The sequence below is a fragment of the Lonchura striata genome, chromosome 5 (assembly GCF_050655825.1).
Source record: "Lonchura striata isolate lonStrDom1 chromosome 5, ASM5065582v1, whole genome shotgun sequence".
NCBI classification, from domain to species: Eukaryota; Metazoa; Chordata; class Aves; order Passeriformes; family Estrildidae; genus Lonchura; species Lonchura striata.
In genome coordinates, this window is record NC_140707.1 from 24,616,440 (window position 1) to 24,638,658 (window position 22,219).

Consider the following 22,219-nt stretch of genomic DNA (forward strand, 5'->3'; position numbering starts at 1 on the left):
ACCTGGTTTTGCCATTCCACACCGACAGCCTGAACAATATTATCAGCTCTTCAGGTACTAATTCTTGCTAACTGGAAGGATATTTTCTCTCTTGCTGGATTAATAATCAACTTTCCTGATAGTTCATTTGTAATTCTCTGCTGGTTAACCCTTTGCAGGGCTCCCATTCTGAATGAAGCAGCTTACGCTCTTCGGCTCATTGTAATACAAAAATAACAAAACATAGGCTAGAAAATAAATAAGAACTAGGTAGCAAGCTAAAGAGGAAAATTAAGAATAGATTATCTTAAAAAACTAAAAGCTTACAAACACTTAAAACAAGACTTCCTTTCTCTGAAAGACTAATTACTTAACCTAGTTGCTGGTAAAACAATGCATCAACAACCTGGGAGCTGTAAAGTCCAATGGCTCATATGATTGCATGCTCCCAGGAAGCCACAGCCTGACCTCTCATCTTCAGCCAGCCAGCAAGTATGACACATGCCTGCCTAATTCTGAAAATAACATCTTTTATTAGTGAATAGTGTGCTGAGAAATTGCCACAGTTATCAGTTTGTGCAAGGCCACCCATCTGTGTTGTCAGAAAGCAGGAGCAAGAGTGGCCAGGAGTAAAAATGAGATAAGAGAGGCCCAGAATAGCTAAAAAGGGGAGTTCAAATGAGGTCAGAACAGTTTAAGATGGGATACCTAAAAATTACATATCATTTTTATTTTCAAGTGTAATAGTAGTAAATTACATATGTGTTATTGGTTTCATAAAAATTCAATACAGCTCTGGCAGCTCTGTTGTGATAGGAGTAAAAATATTATAAAACAAACCTGGTAAAAGAGTTCAGGGATCTCATATAAGAATGTGGAACATTCTGGAAATGCTCACCTAAAAAAAATTAGTCTTTAGAACATATGTGACGGATCTTGGGATGTGCTTTGATTGTGGGCAGAGGTAAGAGGAAAAGAAAAATAAACTTGTTGAATGGATGACTAAGGCATAATGCTAGAAAAATAGGGAAATCATAAGAAAGGGGGCAAAAACATCTTTCTGAGCAACAGTAAAATGGAGGTTTGGATAGTCTTGGAAAAATATAAGAGGTGACAGCTCTATTCACTAACAGAAATGCTTTCCTCATGAAGTCTGCTATAGCTGTTTTATTAAATATTACGGCAGTAGTTCTGTTTTTCCCTTAAAACAAAGACACAGTCTCCTAAAGCTTCTGCATAGAGACTTTAAAGATGAGACTTTATCTATTTTCTTTTGCATAAGAGTAGTCCTATAGCTAATCTATTTTTACACAACTATAGGTCTCTGCTCTCTGTTCAGCAGTACCTAATACAGTTTGCTGTAAACTTTCAGCAATATCTGCTGTAGAATTTATGATAAAATGCTATAAAGTTTTGAAGCAAATTTATTTCAGATTTATAGCTAATTTTATTCTGTCTTTGAAGGAAAACCTTTTAGGAACGCCAATAATGTGAGAAAGCTACAACAACTAAATTTATTGTTAAGTATCACATCAGTGGTACTCCTGGGGACTCCTCTTCATGGGAAGAAAGCTTAAACAACATTTTTTAACACATTGGATTGCTTCCCAGAGATGTGATGGCCTACAGAGGCAGTGCTGAACAAAGCAGGCTGGAATAGTAAGTCAGTAAACAACCCTCTTCAGAGGATGGCCACAAATAAGTGCAACTTTGTTTAATACAGGCGAATTATAATTATCTTTTGTTCTGTAGTAGGTGCATTATCTTTCTCTCCTGTTCCACCTGACTAAACTGGTAGTATCTTTTCTATCACCTGACTGAGTAGTTGGCTGGAAATAATGGCGCCAAACAATCCACTATTGTTACAAGAGACAATGACCTTTCATGTCCTTGGAGCTCGCCATGACCTTTCATCTTTCCTATCCTCCAATGGTCTCCTCAAACAACTAAAACAGCACCCTGTTAGGCTGAATTCCAGATTGTCATAAAAAGCCCCTTCCTTTCGAAACAAAACCAATTTTTACACCAAGGTGGTGGAGAAACACAGGTCCATTGTTCCCGCACAGATGGAAGTTAGAGTTACTAAGGCAACAGCTCTAATCCCTCTTTTTACCACCTTTTTCACATCATTGGCCTATCAAGTGTGCTACCTTTTAACTCATAAGCTCAAAAGCTGGTAGTCTAACTGACTGCCCTAATTAGCTACGATTTTCACAGTACAGACAACATGATGAGCTAATCGAAATTTGCAAAATAATGACGTACCTCCAGCAAATATTCCTCCTCCTGAGGCCCAGTCTTAGAATAACAATAATGAGACCATTATTAGAGGAGGGCATTAAAATGCTGCACTGCTGCTAAACAGAGAACTTAATTGTTCTGGTCTTGTCCATTGAATCAACAACCTATTGTTGTGGACTTGAAAAATAAAGGACTGGAGAATGGGTGCCATAATGATTGGTCTGTGCTGCCATACCAGCACTCTGTAGAATTGTTTTCCTTTTGAAAGTCTTGATGGACTAGTAGTTTTGTTTAAAAGTAATATAAAAGCCAATTGTCTGGATAAAAAGTCCTATTTATTGAAATCTTTAGAAGCAGTTGCATGGATTTGTTCATGACCCCCAAGATAAAAACACAGGGACCATAATAATGCTATTTGTGGCGACCACTGCTTGTAGTGACACTGCTTGTAGATAACTCTGTCCTGTCTGGCTGCTGCAAAAGGAAGGAAGGCATTTCCTTTGCAGACAGAAACCATGGCAGAAGGTCAAATAGTGGACAGACCCAATTCATCTGTAAAAATGAGGATGTTTCATTTAAAAAAAAAAATGCCTAATAAGTTTGGTCATTTACAATTCAGGGTTTAGGACAAACTGATAAAAGGTATCTCTAATCAGTCACAACATGGGGCTTTTTTTGTTAATTAGTTTTTAGATATTAAAAATTACAGACCTTATTTTTTTTGTCCACCTCTACAGAATTATACCCTAAATTTTGTCCTTGGGAAACTGAATAATATACACCTTGAGATGCAGTGACTGAACTGATGCAAAATGTAGCTTACGGTTAGCTTTGGATAGTCTTTATTTAAATCTGGGACTGGGAAGAAGAGTAATCTAAAATCTCCCACATGCCTTTTAATCTTGGGGGATTTTTAATTTTTTAGAAATTAGAAACTACAGTTTTACACAAATGTTTAAAACAAACATGGTCTTGAGAAAAAATACTCTCCCAAATAAAAAAAAAATCATAGTTTTATTACATAAAATCATTGTTAATTAACACTTTCCTGGATTCCTCTCTTAGCTTTCATTGCAATAGGACAGTTGAAAACATATGCAACAATTAATTTACACTTTGGAATGTAAACTAAAATCACATCTTATTGTATTTTTATAGTTACACCTCTTAATGCATCTTTCTACACACAAATTGCTCAAAAATAATCTATGACTCTAGATTAATATAAACAATGAAAAGCTGTAACATTTGGGCTTGCAAGAATTTCCATTGGTAATTTGCTATTGATTTCAATGGGAGAAAGTTTAGAGTTTATTTTTTTCTCATTCCTATCAACATATTTTAAAATCAAATTGAGAAAAATGACTGTGAAAAGGGAAAAAAAATAGGAGGCGAAAACTTAAAGGCTAACCCAAAAGGCATTTTCAGCAGTTCTAGGAACTGTTCTTAAAAAAAAAAAAAAATCTTACATGCATTTGCAGAACACCTTTTCTTTAAACTTCTTTCTTTTGTAAATTGAAAAATACCTAATATAAAGTAGTATTAAATTGTAAATAAGGCCTCTTACTTCATTCAATCCATCCTTTGCTTCATTTATCTTCATCTTGTTAGGCTAAATTAATTAACAATCTCTGTGTTGCACACTTTCTCTTTTCATTACATCAAATAATGGCCTGGATATGGGAGAAAACCCTCACCACAGGGATCTTGAAACACTACCTTGAGGAAGAGTCTCTTACATATGCATTGCTTTAGCAATATTAACTAGTTGGGTATTATGACATTTATTAAATAGATCCTTCAATCTTCACTGCTGTAAAATAATTGCTCAGATTTTGTGAGAAACAAAAATGTTTTTTTTAAAAAACCAGGGGCTTGCAGTAGATCATGTTTACTATTTGTGAGCCACAAGTACTAAAAAGAAAGAAAATACCTAAAAAGCTTTAATTAATGTTTCATTTAATATAAAAAACCTGCAACTTGAATACAATTTCTGGCCAAACGTGTATACAGTCCCAAACATATTAATGTGTCAAATTACTCAAACCAAGTTGCCATATCATCTGTTTGTGAATGTTCTGTATATAATTAATTGAGTGTCTGAGAACTTCATGGGTAAATCTGGTTATTTAGATATTGTAAATGAGGCACAATGTGCTAAACTACTAGGCAAGTTTTCTTCCTTTAACCTACATTATGGCATCCAGAGCAAAAGGACAAAACAGTAAAGCCTTTTTTAATCTCACCCTGATCAAACAACCCTCTTTCTCCAATCACAGCTTTGTGCGTGATATCTTTCTGCTAGTGTTTCTTATTTAATTAAAACAGACACTGACAGAAGGACATGGATTAGGACTGTAATGATGCATTTACTTAGATTAATCGGAGGCTCCTTTTGGAGTAATGGCTTAAACAAAGAACAAAAGGAAATTGTTATGAAACAGCCTTTTATCCCAGGCAAAGGTCAAATTATGAGGTTTTTAATTTTGTCAGCCTCTGCTATATTGGACCTTTCTACTGGAACATGAGAACTGCTTCTCTCCCCTTCGCCCCCAAGCCAAGCCAGTTATTATAATATAGCCATTAAAGCTGCAAATTAAAATGTCTGATTTTAAACCAGGTTGCTTAGCTTTCAAAACCCTCTAATTAGCATGTTGTGCATTGTTGTGAGGGAAAGAAACCTAAAATGCTAATGACCTGCTGCCAGGTGACCACGCTGCTGTGCAAAATAATACAGGCTCATTCAAGTAGTAGTAATACCAATAACACACAGCCCTTATGAATTACCCAGCTCCAGGTCTGCTCTGCACCACACGTGCTTAAAGAAACAAGAGTGCATCCAGCCAAAGATCAGAGTTCAGCAGTCAGCACAAGGGATTGTTGTATGTTAACTGGGAAGAAGTCTGTGCTCATTCAGACACTTTGAGGCAGGAGAAAAACATTTAAATCACCATGGGCCAGGTGATAGCAGGGCCAGGCACAGAGGAAAGCACAGAATGGAATATTCTTCCCCTTTTGGGCAGAAGTTACAGATACACTTCTGTATATCTCAAAGCAGATAGCCCCAAATTGCTGTAATAAATTTTGCTTTTGTTCTTTGTTCACAATATGGCAAAAATACACAAAAACACCCCAAATACAGGTATATTTTTGCCCTTTCCCAATTTGCCATTCATTGCAACAAGTTCATTGAACACACAAAATTAGGTTAGATTATGATATTTTCTTAAAATATGCTACAGGAGGAAGTCTGGTAATGTGTCTTCAAAGACTCAAATCAAATAGAAAACATTTCCTTAAACCTCATGGTACTTGAAGCTCTAGGTTTTTGAATATTGGATTTTTAGCAAACTTACTTCACATAAAATTTCAAAAGAAAAGAACCCTCGCATTCCAGTGACAAAACAAAGCTTTAAGTAACTTCCTTTTCTCTGAACTGCAGAAATATTCATTAGTCTTCTGTGCCACCAAAACTGTGCACAGACCCAATCCTCCTCCTGCCATGCAGTTCACATCTCTGGCAAGCTGAAATGTCACCCAGCACCCAGAGGAACACAACCTGACACCAACAAAGAAGCAAAGCTTTGCCTCCAGTGCCAGCACCAGGTCCAAACAACAGCAGCAGAAGCAGCTGCTCAGCACCACAAATAATACCATCCTGAAAAGGCCAGAATCATTAGCAGTCAAGATTAACCCCACTTGACCTGCTTTTTACCAACAGTTGAGGGAAAAACTACTTTCTCTGTAACTTGACATCTTCGCCACAAAGATCACGGCCCAAGCCCTTCCAGACATACCAGCACAGCGTTGACAGCGTTCCTCAGAGGTCACACTAGTAGGAAGTTGGATAAGATGTTGAACAGCTATGCTGGCCTTGATGTCTGCTCATTCCCAGAAATCTCCTGCCTTTCTCAAGTGATCCCTAATTGACCGTTAAGGGACAAAATTGACTGCAAAGTGTCTTTTCGGTAATTTTTAATCCTTTGTTGCATTATATTTTACTTGCAAGTTCATCAGCCTGGAGGGAAGTTACTGTGTGAATTCAAATCCCAGTGTCCCCAAAACTGCTGCTCAATGAAAAACACAGTCCAATTCTTCTTCAATCACCAGGTGACAAGGTTAAGCAAATTAAACCATATTCATGGTCCTTTATGTATTATAATCTCAAACCCATGTGTCAACACTCTGTATTGCTTGTCATCTTTTTACACAGATTCTGCCACATTTTTGCCACTATACTCCCTTACCATGTAGCCCCAGTCCTGAAAAACAAAAACAACTTGCCTTGGAAAATATTAACATGATTACCTGAAAGCCACTTACATGACCTACACAAAAAAGGAAACTACACTTATTTGCAAAGGGAGAAAAACCAATTTACTTAACACTTAAATACATGAGCTGCTTAAAAAGCAGCAAACAAAATGTTAATAAAATTATCTACATAGCTACATTCAGTCTTGTTAGAAATAGTCTGAACTCCACAGTAGTCTTCTACAACTTTGAGATATCACTGTCATCAGCCAGTACTACCATTTATTTATTTGTTTAAACTTCTGTTCAGCCAAGATAATCACATCTTAAGATACATGAACCTGTTTTCACAGACACATGTATCATCCACTAGTGTTCTTTGGCTGCCTCTTAGTTGTTATTTTTTCCTGAATAAAACCACCTCTGTGAGACAGAAAACACACTGCTAAGTTTATTTATGAAGGAAAAAAAAGAGCTAACATGTAATGAAAAACAGACTTTGTGCATAGTGATAGGTGGCTCTATCCTTTACGACTCACAGTCAGGAAATTCTCATTATTTTCCTTTGTATAATTCAACCTAACAGTGGGTTTTAGAGGCATCTTGGTATGGCTACTGCATTGATATGCACAATGCAAGTACACTGTTTCCCAAAAGTTCTATTTGTTCCTTAAAATGTATTAAGTATGCCGATACTCTTTTAGTGAGCAAGTAATAAAATCCGCATTAGTATCCAACACAGAATATGAATTCATGCTTTAAGATCAGAGCTGCTTAGATAGCAAATTATCTGCATCATTTCCCATTTAGCAGCTAGAGAGCTGTCCAGGTACAGTCTGTGCCTCCATGAATATGGTACTTCATGTCCTGTGTTTTTTGCTGAATAGCCATGGGTTATGTAGAAAAGCATGTAAAAGAACAGCAGTAATCTAAAAATCCGGTGCAGGAGCCTGACAAGAGTCAGGTTGTCACAGCAGCAGCTAGAGGCATATCACAGAAGAAATGATGCCTCAGGTTTTAGCTTGTATATTTTTCAGATTCCGTGCTGCTTTAATGTGGGGTTCTGAGCTTCATATTAGAGGATGGTGAGCTCTCTTCACAGAGTAGGGAGACAAAACAATTCCTTCTCTAGCTGGGGAATAAGGACAAATGATCTTAATTTCAGGCCCAAGAGCATAAACAATTGTGGACTGAGGGAGAAAAACAAGGATGTGACTTAACCTAAAGCTGTAATTGGACAATTAACTCCAATATGCAAATGGAGCAGAACTTATAAAAGTGAGAGACCCTGGGACCAGTCATCCATTTTGTGACCATTTTGGGTTCATCCTGGGTGTAGCCCTGGCTGGGCTCTTGTGCTGCCAAAGGTGGATCCATTGAGGCCTTTTAATACCTACTTTATTCTTTAGCTCTGTCTAGCCTCTGCTCTAGGTCAGCCTTCTCAAGGCATCGGATACACAGGTAAAGCTGTCAATACTACACAATCCTGCAGTTTTGGTGCAGAACAAGGCACTGATTAGCCTCGGGCACATCACAAGTTCAACTGGGTTCATTAAACTGTACCTCTGAGCAACTATAGTGCTCTGTCACATTGACCCTGGGAACTCCGGTGGCCAACACTGAGCAATGACAATCTGCTTCCTCTTTTTTCCAGGATCACTTTCATACAGCCAAGCAAAAGTCACAATATGCTCTGCACTGATGGACAGCAGAATAAAATGTACCTCCAGGAATATAATGTCACCAAGTCATTGAAATTTCATGCATAATGTGCAAGGAGATTTGACCCAAAGAGAGGAAGAAAAAGAAAGAGAGTTTCTGCTATGTTTCTTTACTCATGTAGCCCCCTAGATTAATGTGTGGCTACATATGTGTATGTGTATCTGTAGAATTTAACCTGTAAAGTATGGAAATACATATACATTGTGGAACCTATATATCAGTCATACAATGAAAGCAAACTCTCTTGTCCAAATTAACAGCTTGCACAGAGCAACAATTTTCTCTATCTTCACATACCGTGAAGGAAGAATGGTTCTTATCTGCTGCACCAGCAGCTGCTCTCTAGGTTTGCCCTATTATGTACAAACTCTGTTTTTCCCATGTATTCCTCTCTGCAGGTTCCCTGCATCCTGGTCTGCCTGGTCAGTCTGTACTGGTATCACTGTATGCACAGCTTTTTGTGTCTGTCAGCTGAGAGAAAGCAGAACTGTCTGCTCCTTAGGTTTCCAAAACTGCTTCTGGGCCATACAAACCAGCTCTCTTTCAGCCCTAACTACAGAACCAAGCCACTTAGGTATCTGAATTTAAGTCAGACTGCCACATTCACCACTAGAAATTCTTTTTTACTCTTTATCTCTTTTGCAGCCCTAGATACCACACCTCACTCCAGAACTCCATTCCTATCTGAGTTGAGATACAATGCACAAAACAGTGCTCAAATCCTTTACAAATTCCTTATTTGGTTTTGATACCCTAATAATTGGTTCTTTACCCTGAATTACCATTGAACTTCTCACCCAACGTGTTAAATGCTCCTCACAATTGGAACCTTCATATTTTAATATCTGCTAATTAAGTCCTGAGGATAAAGTAGGTAAATTGTGGAAGAAAAAAAATCACACAGTCAACACCATCCTTCTGATTTTTTTCACTTCATTTCAATAAAGATAAGGCTATTATAGTCCAAACTGTCTTCTGCAAAAGAATACTGAGCTATGCAATTCATCAGAGATTCTATAATGAGTGTCAGAAATTAATTTGAAAAATTATTTCATATTGTATGTGTGTATACATATATATATATAAAGAATCTGTTAAGAGATTTCAGTTTGCTGTTGGAGCCAGCAGAGCTTAGATTCAGAAACCACCATACGTATACAATTACAGTGTCAGACTTACACCTGCAAGATAACCATATGGTGAACTTCCATATCTCCTCATAGAATGATTCACTAGACAACATGTAGCATTTGGCCCACAATTTTCCCACTAGTCAAATTATTTCAATCAGTATTGTCTAGTGAAGGAAGCACACAAAAGTGCAAGGCCTATTTTTGATTCACTATCTGGCATGCAATTTATCTCTCTGTGCCTAGGTTTACCTCAGTGTAAAACAAGCAAAACAACATTTTTATAAATCACCTTTCTCTACTGCTTTGAGATCTCCTGCAAAAAAGGAGGAATGAGATAATCTGAACCTCTAAGCAGTATGAAACAGGGATCACTTCAAAAGGTGAAAAGAAACCAAATAAATTAATATAAAATTTTGGGCATTTGCTTGGTTTTAATTGCATGGGTTGGACTTGTTGATCTTAAAGGTCTCTTCTAACCTGCGATTCTATGTGTGATTGTCTGTATAATTTTCTTTCTCTAATGTTGGAACTTCCAATACCTAATCAGCCAGTTACACCTCTTCATTGTTTTATTACAAAGTGAATCAGAACAGACAAATTTATCAAGCCAGGACAGCAAGTGTACTATGTTTACATGATATATCCTGCCCATAGGTTCAGACTGAAACCCTGCTCCAGCTGCATCAGCTTTCAGGCTGACAAATCTTTCTGAAGCTGTGCCATACAGTGTTTCAGGCCTGGAAGGTGCTGCAAACAGGCACTTTCACTACACTTCTCAAAGTTCCAAATATCAAAGTTTCATACATTAAACACCCCTCAAAAGGTACACCTGTCACAGTTAAATGATATGCACCGTCCAGTCTTTTAGCACTCTTTTTTTTCTGCCCATATAATTATCAGTGTTTTAAATCTTTCCTTTCTAAAGAGTGGAAATTAAAATATAAACTATATATATATAAAGAGAATACTGTAAACCACAGCACAGAGACTCATTTATAGCTCACTGTCAAAGAACTTGGGGTAATAGGTTTTGAAAAAGTGTCCGTTTTGGTATATATAAATCTTTACAAAAGTCTATTGCAAGGCAGCTGGAAACCATCATGCTCATGGAAACTAAAGCAGTTCAGTAAGCAAAGTGATGCAAATAAGTAAAACCACCTACATTTTCTAATTACTGTAATCACTTTCACATTCCACCAAGTTAACTTCACACGTCTATAAAAGTTTTGCTGGTAACCACAGAGAGTGAACTGTAGAACTACCTGGTTTCTTCAACATTTGTGAAAAATATGATTATCCCAGACGGGTTTTGAAATTATTATCCCAAATGGCTTTCTGTGTTTTTTTTTATATATGCACACCTATGCATGTGTGTGCATACATATATATGTAGGTATATATACCCACATGTACAGTTACATTTAAGCAAAATCATTAGGTTGTGTTTTCAGCCATTTTTTCAAGGCTCGCCAATTAGAGCAGATAGAAATACAAAGGCATTGCTCTGCTCTGCTACCTAAAAGAGGACCACAAGGTGCAGAACAGAGCAAGGGCTGCATGTGAGCAGCCTCAGGGAACAGATGCCTCAGCAAATGAGGAGGGAGCAGAAATAAGAAGAGGAGAATGAAAGTGGCAACAGCTTGGATGAGCCCAGGAACTCCCTACAAAACTGCAGGAACTTCTGCCTAGCATCTGTATTTGATGGGAAATGTTGGCAAGGAGTTACTTCCAACAGGCTTCTTCAAATTAGAAAAGGGATGTGAAAATTTAGAGTTAAATGCATAAATCCATAGCAAGATTTAAGATACCCCCATATAAAGTGAATATCGTAAATCCTAGAAAGATGGCATTTTGCTTTACTTTTTCCCTTCAAGTCTGCACCTTTTGTCATAATGAAATACACAGTCAGCCTTCACTTGGTAAAATATTTGTGTTGCCATGCAGTTAAACAAATGTTTTTTCATTTTCTTTTAAAATAGCCTCCCACCCATGTTTCTCTGAACAGTGGCCCATCAGTCCAGCTGCATAACTTGTACAAGCTGAGCAGTAAAGTCTCATCTTGCCCCATTAAAAGGGTCCTTTCCTTATTTTGTTAGCCAAGAACACATGGGGAATTAATAGGACTTCAAAAATAATGGAGTACATCTGTAAGGAATCCTGATTTTATAATATCTCCACATTCCACTATAACCCACAGCATCTGATCAGCATTCAGCATGGCAGTTGTAGCACAGAACAGTACAGGAGACCAAGGTAATCTTTCCTTATTTCTTTTACACATGGATATTTCCTAACTCCATTCAGTGCTGGTTTTCTTCTGGTTTTTATTCTCCTTGATTCTTTGTATGAAATATGAAGGACTCATGAGTATGAGTATCAAATTTATGGTTGATGCCTGCTATACCACACATTATAGTCTCACAGTTGTCTGCCCTGCAGTAGGGAAGATTTGCATAGTGTTTAAATGGCAAGATCTATACAAACTATAGTTAAAATATTATTACATTTATGTGTTTTTCTATACCAACTAGTAAAGAAAAATAATATTTTATTTCACTTTAGGGCAACATTTTAGTGCAATTAAATGAAATGGCTTAGCTCTGATACTTCCTTGAAAAGAATCATGACCAGAAAAGACACAATTTTACGAAAGATACCTGGAAGAGATGATAAAGCAAATCTCACTATTTCCATATGAGGCAATATCACAACCAAATATATCTTGTTGATATTTAAAATCTGAACACATTCCCTGCTGTATTTCTTTCATCTGTGTTCACAATTTATACAGGAGCTTTGAGAAGGGAAAGAATGAAGGGCTTGCCTTTAATCCTAAGGGGGTTTTATATGGGATTGTTTTTGCTGGGTTTTTTTAAATCATTATACTCTCCCTTCCCATCACTGGTGATCATCACTGCAGCACCATACCTCCAGCTGTGAGCTTGAACACACAGCTCCCTGAAGCCAAAACAAATGGTGCTTTCCTGATTTAGAACAAGGGACACTGGAAGTAGAGGGAAAAAGCTTAAGCTTCCCTTCCTTTTGAATTTCAGTGTCACCTCTCGTATAGAACATGTGGCACAGCAAGCTAGCCAATATGGCAAATTACAAGAATAGCTGCATCAATTAATATTACAGAAAGTTATCAGATCTTTTAGTGGCAATTAAATATTATGTCACCTTCGGGGGAAAATGCTTTAAATCCTATTTTACATTACATATTTGGTAAGCCAGACAGCCTAATTTGTAAGGCTTTTCCGTTACAGACCACAAGATGAAATTTTTTTTGTACCTGATGTTTCTTCCTCTCAGGAAGAACTATCACCTAAGAGGAGAGGAATTCCCACTTGCAGGAAATCCAGCACATGGTAGACAGACAGACAGAAGGATGGATGGAAAGAGAGTAAATATCAACAAGTAAAAGGACAGAAGATTACTTTGACCATTGTGCAACAGTTACAGAAAAAGAATTTTAAAGAAAAGTGTTTTTTTCTCCCCATGAAGTCCAGAGTACACATTTTATTATAGTGAGCGCTGACTTAATTTTCCAAGACTCAGCCTGAGACAACAGCAGCTGACTACTAGCTCAGCAGCGAGAAGTCTAAAATTAGTATTTTTAAAAGTCTTTTTATTCTCATAAAATTTGTACATTAAAACTGACATTTTAAAAGGTTACTTCTGTGGAGAGGAACTAGCAGCTATCAAAATCTAAAAACACCAATCAAATGCAAACGTGTTTCAAACCAAACTCCAGATAGCGCAGACAAATCACAGTGCCAAGCAGCGGCACAGAGCAGGTGAGAGCTTTGGGAAAAATTATAAATTAGGTAAATCTTCAAGTTATAGTATTATTGCATCAAAGCTGTGGTTTAGACATCCTAGTGCTAACTGCCAAACTGTCTGCATTATTCGACGCTGTGAGCCATACTAAGTGGATTTCCAACCACTTAAAACAAATTATCAATTCCAATTGAGCAGGTTTGTGATAGAGCCAGAGAAAAAGGTTTTCTTTTAAAGACTGCCTGTTCTATTTTCTGCCCTACTACAAAATACAACTTATTTGTTTGGATTTTTATATACTTTCAGGTAAGAAAAACCAGCTACTCATTAACATGTCCACAAGTCTATTGAAATTACATTCACCCCAGTCTTTTATGTGTAAGGTTTTTTTTATCTATCACATACAGCTGTAAGTAGAAAAGACAAGTTAGTCCAAGGACATAATGTCTTTCAGGCTTTATAGCACTTAGCAGGTTACTGGGCCTCCAAGGCCTCACAGATTTAACCAAGACTTTTCACACAATCAGGTAAAAAAGAGCCAAGACAGTCAGCAATGTCCTATTCAGATAACAAAGAGAATATTTTAGTGACAATGTGAGAAAACAACAGTAAAAATGGTAGAGAAACCTACTGAACCGTAGAGACCTCTTATCCTTTACAAAGAACCATCAACTGGAGTTTGACTGTGACATTCACTGTAGACCCCAGCAAAGGGAAAGTCAGTCGTACAAGCTTTGTCACAAGAGATCCAAATAAAAATCAATTACAACAATGCTGGACAATCTTCTATATTTTAATTTCCTCTCTAGATTCAGCATGCATTCATAGAACATACTTTAAAACACCACGTTAATATATAAAAGATTCCTGTCATGCACGTCAGCATTAGGCTGGTTCTACAACATCATCCTTAATGATTCCATGGCCCTATTGCTGTAGTTGTTCCTTCAGTTTCACCTCAACACTGCAAATTTTCAGTGTCCTCAAGTCCAAGTTAGCAATTTTACAACTTTCAAACAAGGAATGGTTTGTCTACACCTACTCGTAAACCAGTGAAGAGGTAAAAGCACTGTGGTGTGAACAAAGCCAGTTTTAGCATTTGTTAAGGTCACTTCAGTTCCTAAAATGGCTCTTCTTAGAGACCATTACCTCAGCGAAATACGCACACCAAACCATAATAATAATGGAGATAAACCCATCTGAAGAACCAAGTTTGGGGTGTGGTTTTGAATTTGAATCAGGGAAAAGATGACTACACACTCTGTATTCTTGATCTTCTTTAAGGCCAAGTTTAAATAAAGAAGAATACTTTTCAGCTATCTTGGACCACATTTCAATGGCAAGGGAACTGTGAATGAAAGAAGTTTACAAAGGGGACTGTTAAACATTAAAGTATAGTATAATCACTGTATGAATTAGTCATAGCCAGTTTAGGCACTGTCCGACCCATTTTCCAACCATCTGCAACAAATGTGCTCCATTAAAACAGAACCATATGGAAAACAAGCTAGCAATTAACACAGCTTCTATGCATACCTCTAATACAGCACAGATTTCAAACTTTGAGTGAAACTGACTGCTGAATTACTTCCATATTGCTGCTGTTTAGACCTTGGCAACACATATTTATCCTCACTCACTACAGTATGTCATCCCAAGATACTGCTATATCATCAAAATAAGCATGAAAAAACCACCCACAACTGAGCCACTCTTTGTGGTTTACAGCCTCTGTTAATAAAATATTTGCAGATCAAAGTATAACAGGCTTTTTCAAATTACTTACCAGTCAGTATGAAAACAAATAGCTAATGCAGGTCAAATCAATTGATTTAATTGCTAATTGGTGATATCTTGTACTGTGGAACAAAACAGCTCCAGGTTTGAGTAGCTTTCTCCTCTCCCAGATTTTCTGAAGTGCTAGAGATGCTGCACTTAACACTGTGATATTTCCAATCCAAAGGGGACATGCAGAATTCCTAGTTCCAAAATTTAGAGCACTTAAGAATGCTCAGGGATAGCAATATTTCGGTTATTTTTCTTTAATGAAATAACAAAACTAGAATATTTCAGAATTTTATCTGAATGTAGAAAGGGAAGTTTATGATAAAAAAAAAAACCCACTTGATTATAAACAAAATCAAGTCAAAGTGAAGTGCCAATGTTCAGTACATACTATATGTCCCTTTCCACCCAGTCCATCAGAGCTCTTCACTTGAAAAGCCTGGCTCTTTAATTCAGCCTGTAGACATTTTGTCACTTAACAGATCAGGTTTGGTCAGGGAGATAAAACCCCACAGAAACAGATAAGTTGGCAGAGGCCTCTGGAGGCTCCAGCTCACAGCAGCTCACATTGCTCAGGTAAAGAAAACTTAAACACTGTACTAGGGAAAAAATACACCTAAATAATAAAAGCCACACTGAATATTTAATCATGACATTCCGATGCAAATTAAGTTGCTTTAATACACGTAACATTAAAACTGGGGAGATTTGATTTGGGTTTTTTTGGGACTTGTTTCGGGGTTTTTTGCTAACTGGAATTCTAGTTCAAAGCACCTATATTTCCTCAGTTATCCAAGATAAAGTTAAAAAAAACCTAATTACAGGCATTATTTTGCCACAGATTTCCCCATATTCCAAAGAAGCAATTCATTTCATAAAATATTACCCCAGTACCTACACAATTTCAAAAGCACTGAAATTTTTGAAGCAGCCTTTCACAAATCTAGGTCATCATGGGCCACACTGTTTCCAAAGACCCACGAGAAAACATGATGAGCCTGGAAACAAAAGATTTAGAGGCAGAATTTCCCACATTGACTTAATTCTGTTCACACAGGAGTTTCTCCTCCATTAAGCAGAAAACAAGAAACTTTGAATTAAGCTCAACATTTCTTCCTGTGACCTTTTTTGCCTTCAAAAGTTTGAATACTGACAGCAATAATACACTGTCCAAGCCTAATACATTGATGAAACAATATAACTTAGCTATTATTATATAGGTCTGCAGCTGGCTCTCAATTTTGTCCTTAAAACTGTCAATTGTAATAGCTATATAGAAGATATGATGTCTGTTGATGGATTTTAATTACCAGCATTTCAAGTAGTGTAATTAGACTTCAATTTTCATTTTTTCCAGAAAGGAAAGTTCTAGAAAGCTTTGCCCTGAAGAAGTTCTTCCACCTATTACACATCCATGGGCACATTGACAGAAATTAAAAGATATGAACATGAATCGTTTTCAAATTCACAGTCTGGGGACATTATCGGCAATACTTAAATACCTAATCAAACAGTAACTCATTTTACTTAAAAATATACCCATAGCATCTGAAAGAGTTGAGGTATCATTGAATGGGATTATGATTAACAACAATATGGTTTAATAAAAAGAAGGTTTCAGCGACAGCCATATTAAATATCAGTTTGTAAATATGACTTTAGGTAAAGCACATGTGTGTGTCAAAAACTGGCCTTCTGCCACTATATTTATTTTCTACATTCATTAAGTAAATGATACCTAGCCAAAAAGTAAAAAAAAATATTCAAATTGTATTAGTACTGCAAAAAATGCAATGCTTTGGAATTAGCACCTAAACCTTCTGCATCCCCCATAAATTCTGACTAATTAAATTCCTACTACATTATTCCTCCTGTTTTCCTCACAGCTGTTTTATATACTTTCACCTGTTTAAATTCTCTTTTTGTTCAAGTAGCAAAAAAAGTTTAACCTTCTGTGATTGACAGAAAGGAATAACAATATTTAATTAACATCACTTCATATGTGACAAATCTTAAACTCCTCTCAGTCAATAAGGCTCTACGAAAGTATTCCCCCAACATTTTTAAAAGCTTTTTAAGAAAGCTCAGAACACTGTGTTCTTAATTCAAAAGCACATGCCGAGTTAATTATGGTCTTATGCTTTGACCAAAAGTAGGATTTGTGGGATTTTCTTTTTCTTAAGTCAAAGGATTCAAAAGTAATTTATGAATGATACTGAAATAATGCACAAATTAGCTGCTAACATGCTGTTAGTTTCAAGTGTTAATATTTTTTTTTCATGTGCTGGGAGGGTCAGCATTAAAGTCATGCTGACTTGAAACTCTATTTATACTAAAAACTACATTAACTAAACAATCATGTTATTCTACAGTCCTCCTACTTACTTTTAGGTTATTGCTCTTGACTAGGTTACTTGTTTGGGAGATCTCTGCACAATTTCTGCCAATTCAAATAGAGACGTTTCCAGAGCTAAACAAATCCCGTAACAGTGTCACATATACTCTCCCTAGGGTTACTCCTTTATGTACATGATGTTTAATTCATGTTCCCACGTCTTTGCGAGCAGTTTCACTTCAGGTGCGTACTACACACATCCTCACATCTCACTGCTGGCCCGTCTAAGCAACTGGCTTTACCATGACCTTGTTATTATTAACAAAGCAAATTGTTTCACTGTGACCTTGTTATTTCCAAAGAGGTCACAAATTGTTTCACATCACATCCTCAGGGGTGTGGGTGTGTGTGTGTACACATGCACACAAATGTAAAATGGCCACAATTCAGTAATGTTTATCAAAAGCATTGCTGTCTGTGTCTCAGTTGGATTCTAAAGAGCATCCAATTTCCTGTAGATTATTGATTCAAAATGTGATCTCAGGCTCTAACTCACGCAGGATCAGCACCACTTCTCTCCCACACTGTAGCTGACAGGCAGAAAGGACACTCAGGCTGAAGCAGCTTATGGGAAAAAAAAGAGCCATGGACAGTTTTATCTTCCTCTCTGTGACATATTCTTCAAGAGCAGACTGGGCCAGGCAGAGGCCCATAAAGACATCCTGCAAAGTCTTCCTTAGAGTCAGCCTTATTCAATTTTAGCTTGGGTCAGGACCAAGCTGAATTTTCCTGAATTTCTCATGTTATTTGACCAGTTTCTATATTCACTTATTTTTTATCAGTAACAACAAACATTAGTAACCATAAGCATTCATCCAATGTATTCTGACAATCATTTCTGTTAGGATAATTTGCATAAGATATAAAATTATTTCAGTGTGAAAAAGTTCTCTCAGAAATGGTGGAAGGAGTTAGTCTCTAACAAGAAGGTTTGTGGAGGATTAATATGCATAGGGTTTTGCCACAGTGTTGTGAACCCTTACCTAACACTTTTACATCTATTCTGCCTGCTTTATACCTCTTGCCACAGTAACTCAGTGAACTCCCTGTGACTATTTAGTTCTTTGCAAGAGGACTGTGCTTTTAAATCAGTGAGAAATATGAAGTCACTTCTGCACAATCCATTCAGCAAATAAATATGATCCAAAAGTAATGTATTCTGCAGCTCGCACTTCTACTGCATCATTTCAGAGAGTTTTTTTTCTGTTTGTCCTACTTCAGGGGTTTTGAAAACATCTTCAGCATATTCAATCATCAGTAAGGTCGGGGTTGCAGAAAAATAACACAGTATCATAATACAGACTCAGACTCAGGGAAGAGTATGGCTCAGTGAAATAATGCAAAACCAGTAGAAATTTAGGGACAGGTGAGTTGAGGACATCAAGCCTACACGATGAGAAGGGGCACTTGGGAATCCAGAGGCAGGGACTGGGCAAAGTTGGAGCAAGTGCAGCACAAGCCTGCTAAAAGCAGTGTCACACTGGGCATCATAGCAGCCACCAAAACGGGGGAACTGAAGCTCTCAAAACTACGACCAAAATTAGGAAGAGCAGTGCATCACAAATGCCAGTGCATCCACTTGTGTCTTGCTGCAACAGAAAAAGCAGCTTGCCAAGTAGCAAGTAATGTTTCTACTTCCATCTGATTTTTTTTAACTTTGTATGTAAGACACTTTTATACAGAAAATGTGCAAAACATGCATAGCTTTTCACAGAATAAAATGACAGTATTACTTTAAATAATACTTTGGAAAAAAAGCTGCAATAACTGAAGTGATAGGAAAAATGATAGCTGCTTAAAAATCTCTCAACGGTCTCTCAAAAAACCCAAAAAATTTTCTATTTGAGTTTTCTACATTTTAGTTTCTCTTCTTGAAATATTTGCTGATATAATGTAAGGATGGATTTAGATATATAAAATCAATTCTAGGATTTGTGACATTGTTACAATTTGTAAATTTATTTTTTAAGGAAAAAAAATACTCAGGGATTCAAACTGCTATCGGACTTTATTTGTTGAATTTTTTATATAAATCGCTTGTCTAAATTTAAGATATGAAACAAATCAAATAAAAAGACAGGAGGAATCTACACCATGGTAGAATAAAGAAGAGACATAACTAAGGAACAGAGGAGAAAAGCAAGGGATGAGTGCCTACTTAGTGTCATAGAATTATCTGTTAAAATTATCAGTTTTAATTCTGATATTTCAGTACTAACTTAATTCTATAAAGTATACATTTTTATAAACCTACAGCAAAAGTAGGTAATAATTAAGAAAAAATATCAGAAAGCCTTCAAGAATTTTTCCTCTCAACTACCTAGTAAAGACTGTAAATTGTTCTAAAATATTTGTGATGGTAACCCCCACTTCTTTCACTCAATACTCCCAGTCTTATGCTTGAATAGATGAAGGAGAAAAAGGCTTATTGATTATTCAGTCAGTGATGTCTCTTGGATAAACAGAAAAAAGGTTTGCCACAGAAAATATCTACAATGAACTCAAGATAATTAGGGGGGAAAAAAGCGACAAACAACTCTTCATTCATCTGCTAGAGAAGTTACTCCATTTCTAGCCCAGAAAAAGCAATTATTCAGACCTTGCCTCCTCTATTTCCTACATTGCTTCCTTCTTCTGATGAACAAGAGACCTTTCAACACAGATGTGGCAGTCTTGCTTTCTTTTCTGTTTTCTGCCCACAAGTAAATTTATTGCTCACGCCAGGTTGACAGCCTCCGACACTGAAAGGGCTCCATTTATGCTGAGAACAGACACACCACTGGCCACGCTGGCCTCTTCACATTGCCCCACCAGCCTGCACTGACCCTGACCCACAAGGAGCCAGAGTCAGCAGTGGGCAGAGAGATCAAGTTCCATTTCCATTCCAAGCCTCACAGGATCCCTGAAGCTGCCAAAAAGCCTTCAGGCAGTGCTGGTGTCTATGGGTCCTGTGGACACCCCTGTGGATCTGAACCATCAGTTAACACAACACAGAAAATCTAATTGTCGAAATGTAACCAATACGTGCTGTTATTTACTTGGCTAGGTTCAGATCAGAGGCCTTTGGGATGACAGGTTCCATTCTAATTAAATCTTTCCTTTGCAATCCAATCCCAGGAATGAGGAAAAATAAAGATGAAAAAAAAAAAGAATAATAAATCAGGGGGGAAAAAAAACCCAAAACCCTAACAAATTATGAAATCAGTGTTTACTAGTACAGGGAAAGAAGGCAGCTCAAAAACTGAAGGTCATGAGCCCAGGCCAAACACAAATTCTTACTTTTGTGTGTAATCCTTACCATGAAGCATAATAGGAAGAAAATTGCCCTTCAGGGGTTTTCAACTGCACCACACTCACAAGCTGTTTTGTTGCTAAATTTCTGGTGCTCACTGTCAGAACTTAGCTTGCCTTTTTTACATTTAATAGCATATACTTTAAGTGGAGCCAAAATAGTTACTGCAGAATTAGAGCTGAGTTTCCCCACTGAAAAGAGATTACATCACCTTTACCTAGAGGTATCAAATGAAAAAAGGTAAGGCAGAAAGGACAGCAGAGAAGCTGTTGCATATTGTTGGTCACTAAGAAAATCCATTTTTCAAAGACATTAAATACATTAGCACCTGGATATGCAGTTTTGTGCCTCTTCAAGAAAACCTTAGGAGAGATGAGCAGTGGGACAAGCTGCCCAGCAAGGTTGTACTGACACTACCTTTAGAGGCTTGGCAAAGCCCTTCTGGATAAAGCCCTGAGTAACTTGTCAGACCTCACATCTGACTGCTGTGAGCAGGAGGCTGGACAAGAGACAAGACAAGAGACCTCCTCCTTTCAGTCTCAATTTTCCCATGAACTTCATCTTCAGGGAAATATCAGAAAAACGTGACTGAAAAACACATTGACAGAGTGATGGATATGAAAAGAGAGCAGCCAAGGCACTAAACACTACCTGAATTATTAGGGTTTTTATTCTGAAGTTCTGTACAGAGATGGGTATTATTGCTGTGACAGTGGACAAAGAAAAAATAAATTTGTTTATATTATTCTTCTTACCATCCTCTCTAGCCTCTAGTAAACGTACTATTGCAGAACCATTAGTGTTTAAAGCTTTGAAACCTTGGTGAAGATGGAGAGAATAACACAGGAGAGTACAGTGAACGATGAGTAATGTGGCTAATCCTGGTGTACAGACCGGAATCTGAACTAGGCTTTCAGGCAGCAGCAGATGTTAGGAGATCTCAGACAGCTGGCCACAGCTTCCACCGCCGTGCTGGCAGCAGCTACATGCAGGCAGGCTGTGGAAAGAAGAGATCTAGGTGGCATTGCAAGATCTCCCAGCATCCAGGAGATCTCTTCGGTTCTGGGAAAAAGAAGTCACCTTCATGTTCAGCTCCTTTAGGCATATAGAAAGGAAAGAGCAGTACCAATCCTAAGAACTCGGCCAATGTCTCTCCTGGTACCTGTGGCTGCTGTGCACACAGTGGCTCTGCTGAGTGCTCCTTTGATGCTTCTATATCCGTAGTTTGCTTTACCTTATGTTTTCTTATGTTTTCTGTTCTTTACATACTAATTCTTAGGCAAAAAAAAATAAATCTCAGTCGGTCACAGGCTTGACCAAGTGCTGAGTGACCAGAAACAACACCTGAGTTTATGTGCCCATTCTTTTGGGTTTTTTTGGGGTTTTTTTTTGTTTGTTTGTTTTTGTTTTTGTTTTATGGGGCCATAGCCTGCTGGTATTTTGTTATTCAGGCACTCAGACCACCATCTTACATATTTTACTACTGGAGTGATTCACGAGATTTCCAGCCTTTTGGAAATAATTCTTCCTTCCATTGCAGAGTCCCACAGGGACAACTCAGCCTTTATAGTGGAAACCCTAATGCCAAAATTTACTTTTTCAAATTAAAAGTAGATCCAGTCATCAAACTATTTAGAT

At 37.3% G+C, this 22,219-nt stretch overlaps 1 protein-coding gene across 20 annotated transcripts in view; it reads right to left on the reverse strand.

Annotated features, from left to right (window-relative positions):
* SOX6 (SRY-box transcription factor 6) overlaps positions 1-22,219 on the reverse strand; it is a 371,335-nt gene that overhangs the window by 260,710 nt on the left and 88,406 nt on the right. For 2 of the 20 annotated variants that reach the window (XM_085581443.1, XM_021525608.4), the window contains exon 1: positions 3-14,855. The exons of 9 other annotated variants lie outside the window; for them this stretch is intronic. The gene's annotated coding sequence lies outside the window, so the exon portion shown is untranslated. Of the gene's footprint in view, positions 1-2; positions 14,859-22,219 lie in introns of those variants that run through there. 9 more of the 20 variants (XM_021525604.4, XM_085581449.1, XM_021525606.4 and 6 more) reach the window with 8 other exon arrangements.